Source organism: Tachysurus vachellii, chromosome 2 (assembly GCF_030014155.1).
Source record: "Tachysurus vachellii isolate PV-2020 chromosome 2, HZAU_Pvac_v1, whole genome shotgun sequence".
NCBI classification, from domain to species: Eukaryota; Metazoa; Chordata; class Actinopteri; order Siluriformes; family Bagridae; genus Tachysurus; species Tachysurus vachellii.
In genome coordinates, this window is record NC_083461.1 from 25,150,314 (window position 1) to 25,155,380 (window position 5,067).

Genomic DNA, 5,067 nt, shown 5'->3' on the forward strand with positions numbered 1-5,067 from the left:
AATATCGTATGTAGTATTGTCGTATTAATGTCTTTCCTAAGAAATAATAAAGAGGCCTGAATCATCTTTATGAACTATTATCCAGCCAACAGCACCTCTATTCAGCCTAGAGTCAGAGATCTTCGCCAAGTCTTTATTACAGTCTTATTATTTTAGCTGACATATGGGTTTATATGATAATTAAGTACACTTGTGGTGGGTTTACATTACAATTGGCATGTTTTAAATTCAGATGACAAACAGGTTTAGGGGATAATTGAGTTGGTGTTGGATTAGCGCTAGCTACTTAGTAGATGTTTGAAAGGATCCTGAGTGAAAAATAAATGACTCACTTAATGACTATCGATGCAAGATTTACATAAAGCAAATATTTCTGTAAAAATCTATTATACTGCACCACTGTTGAATTCTTAAACCTGGTTGGTTAGAAGTTGTCAGGTTCTGATTTATTTTCTATAACAGTGCCTCTGACAGTTATTCATGGCTGTGTGAAAGTAAAATAAAATGATCATTGTAATGTGGTGAACATGTGAAACAATCTGTCCATCCATCCACACAAACACCCACACACACAAGAACACACACATACACACCCACACACACACACACACACACACACACAAGCACACACACACAAGCACACATACACACACACACACACACACACACACACACAATTTTAGGTCAATTTATAGCTGCTGATCAGCATACAAATCTTGTATTTGTACTGCGGAAGGGAACTGGAGTATCTGGAATAATGTTCAATCCTGCGGTATCAAAACTGCATGTGTTTATCTGCAGAATCATTCAATTCTGTTAGTTTCTTAGATTACCGTCAATAATACTGCAGGAAACATGATTAATATTGATATTGTGTGCCTGTGTGCTGGGGAGGAGCTGAAGTCCACAGATTAACATTTAAACCCCTGCTTCATAATCACCTACCTTCATCGCTGTTGTGCCTACATATGCCCATGTGTCTTAATCTACCCCTCCTTTTTTTTGGAAACTATGAATAGCTTTTGGGAACGAATGCATCACTGTATCAGCATCTGCTGTGAAGCCATTTTTCAGTCCACCACCCGCTAATGGACCAAACAAAACAAATGAGAGTCTGTGAATATATTAGGCCTGTAATATAATCATTGAGGCTCAGTAAAGGATTTTAATGGGAAAAAAAGAAAAGGGGACACAGAGAGAGAGAGAGAGAGAGAGAGAGAGAGAGAGAGAGAGAGAGAGAGTATGGGGGTTGGTAGAGTTGAATGACCCTACTCTGGGAGCAGTCTACACCCCAGGCATTAATCTACAGACTGGATTACCGTTTCTTTTGCCTACCTACAAGCCACACACACACGCACACATACACACACACACACTACCCCCCTGCCACCACTGCACCGAGCTCTACACCCAAGAATAAGACCACCACCGAAGATCTTCTCGCATGTCTGGCTTGATTTATGTCGGCGTGCCTAATTACATGTGACTATTCAGCCAGCTGAGCTCGTCTTCCTCAGAAACAGAGCAGCACTCTCTCAGCTGGACTCTTTTAACCACAGGAATGCCGGATTGAAGGCTCCATAGGAAACATTTAAAAATTAAACAGCCTTGAAACCTCAGGCAAAAATTCTTGTAGCCACCAGATACACAAGGTTTCATCTTGCTGAAGGGATGTGGTTATTTGTACCAGTAAAGGAACTGAATACTGTGTTAACTATAGGCTATAAATTGGATAGACTTTGTCAAGGGTTCATGTAGAAAATATCTTCAGCCAAGGAAGTATAAATTAATGGACTCTCCCAAAGAACTTAAGTCAAGGCTCTATATTTGAAATAGTCACTTGGCTTTATGAATGAAAACATTGTCAAGAAGCTCACTGGGAAAACAGCTTAGCATAATGTATTAGCCGGAATCAGCCTCACAAACCCGTCAATACAAAGAGGTTATTTATGATCTTTTTCTTGGATGTGTTGTCAAAAGAAATCACATGTTAATGGGCAAACGGTGTTCAATAGATATCTGAGATACTTGTGCATGGTTTTAGCCATTAAATCAACCGAGCTTAAGTAAAGGTGAGCAGCATTTTCATTCCAAGAATAACTTATTGTTGGATGTTTCATGAAGAATAGAATACAAGGGAACATTTCATTCACGTCCATTTAGTTCCATGTTTTGGCAGCTTCAAGAAAGCTTAATGTAGGTAATATATGATGAGTTATTGCTTTACTTTTTGTCAGTATCGTAATAAATGTAGACCAAAATTATGAAAAGTCCTAAAGTGACAAAGATTTGAACCCAAAGTCTGGGGTTAAAGCCTGGGATCTGAATGAAAACAATGGAAAAGAAAAACTTGATGTTTAAACTCAGAAAATATTTTATTCAGCAATCAGATTTAAATGGTGTTAATTTGTTTTAAAGCAAAAATTAAACTCTACTGTTTATATTTAGAAGATTCATGAAAAGTCAAGGAGATGTTAAATATTTATTACACATTAAGCTAATTTAAATAATAAAGTGGTACAGGTTAGCTTGGTTAAAAATACAGAGCATCTCATACAGAGCATTCAAGTGAAAGTTTGATATGTTGCAACATGTTTGTGACAAACTATAGATATCAAATGTATAGAAACAGCTACATGGGAATATTGTTTCTGTGAGACTGAAGAGTATTTATACAGTAAGTTCTCTGTGTTGTTGTAATGCTTATTAATAATTGTTAGGTCAACATAAAACTGTGATCTCCATGTCTACAAACATGGCCGTACTGGACTCCAATTCCCACAATACACCTGAGTAACACACCAAGACATCGTTTAAGCTTTTTGGTCTCTGTGTTTTCTTTCTTTCTTTTTTTTTTTTTTTGTTTTGTGCACATTTCTGAGTACTGGGTTTTTCTTGGAGATCCTGTTTTGTCACTGACCTTTGACTGTTTACTATGCTCATGTTCATATAAATATTTCAGCTGTTAGGGGAGGAGATAAAGTATTTTGAAATAAAAGATAAAGTTGTTATTCTTTACGTGTGATTCTGGAGGATGGAAGTAGAATTGAAATATGGTACGATGAATAGGTCTGCATCAGAGGACCAGGGAGTCTGTGCTGTGATGTAAACTCAGACAGACCACATTTGCCATGCAGTTGGATTAATGTGATTGTTCTGGATGATCCCAAGGGTGATATCAACAGATCCTTGGTATTTAAACAAACAGTGTTAATTCAGCACTAGCATTATTTGAATCATTTGTTGAAATGATGATCTTTTGGTTACAGCACCACATAAATGAGTAGAACTTTCTGGACTGGGGAGTCATCAAGTGTCCTGCATTAAACAGAGACAGATTATTTAACACATGATATGTGCTATGCTGCTATTTATAACAATAAATCTCATTGAATTACTCATTCAATTCAATTATTGCCCAAGTGTTTGAAGTGAAACTCTATGCTAGAGGCAGATGGCCAGTAATCTTGTTACATAAGAAGTCGATGTAACTTACATCTCGTTCACAGATAATCTCTCCACCGTGTTTGACTATCCAGAAGCAGAACAAACATTTCTCACTACATTTATACTAAATATCAAAATAAAAGACTGTATGTGTTCCTGGTATAATCTTTTTAACACGACACAACCCTGAGAAGTATAAAACTGTTATTAACTGATAAACTTGTTAATTAGAGGTCATGTTTTCATCCTTGTGGGCTGTTTGGTGAGGCAGGATCACATGTGTGCAGTTCAGCAGGGAGCTGATGTTACAAGGTCACATTGCAGTTTGAGGAAACACAGCTGTCTGGTGAGAAATGCAGCATTTTGTGGTATTTTTATAATCTTGCTTTGCACTAAACAACACAGAAATGAAGAGAGAGGAAGTTATTTATGATGTCAGACTAATGTAAATAAAACAGATAAGATAATTGATAATGTAGTTAATAATGTAGATCGAAACACTCTAAATCTTCACATGTGAATCTCCAGGTGAATAAGAAAAGTGTGTAGCATACTGGACACATTTTGGATTACCACCAATTATTATTATTATTATTATTATTATTATTATTATTATTATTATTATTATTATTATTATTATTATGCACTGATAACAGACTCCATCCAACAATGTTAAATATACTTCACCTACTAATCACTTATTACTACTTATTAATCATCATCATCATTATTATTATTATTATTATTATTATTATTATTATTATTGTTGTTGTTGTTGTTGTTGTTGTTGTTGTTGTTGTGAAGAAGAAGAAGAAGAAGAAGAAGAAGGAAATTAATAAAAAAATTGTAGACTAAATAAATAAAAATAAATAAATTAAACTTTGTATAAACATATATATACAGTAGATATGTATAATAGTTTATTTATATATTAAATACGTATGTATTTAATATTTATTTTAGGTGAATCATTTTCAAAAAAGATTCTCCAGTTTTGTACTAATTAACATTGTTATTAATAAAGATTAATATATAGTAAGGAAGCCTTTTCAAATTTAAGGCTACAGTGGACACATGATCACTGAACTGAACAGTTTTCACAAATTATTTACCTTAAACAGTCCAGTTTAAATGGGCTTGTGCCTTCAGAGTCTTGTTGTGTTGTGTACAGTGTGTACAGTGTGTACAGTGTTGTGTACAGTGACTATTACTGTTATATTTCTTGTTGGCTTGAACCAATCTAGCCATTTTCCTTTGACTGGTTTCCACCCACAGAACTGATGTGAACATTAGCTGTTGTTGATTTTATGCATTGCACTGCTACAAGAATAGTGAATTAAACAAAGTGATTAAATAGTTACATGAATGAATGGTGATGGGTGTAAAGGTGTTCCTCAAATAAATTAATAATCTCTCTCTCTCTCTCTCTCTCTCTCTCTCTCTTTATATATATATATATATATATATATATATATATATATAAAATACAGAAGTGTGCTGGTGTACTAGTGCACAGCCCATCCTTACCACAAATCCCTCCTGACGACTTGCTGACGTCATGCATTGAGAAAGCCGGGTAGGGGACAGAGAAGGAAGGCAAGACGAGCCACTCAGTGCAGG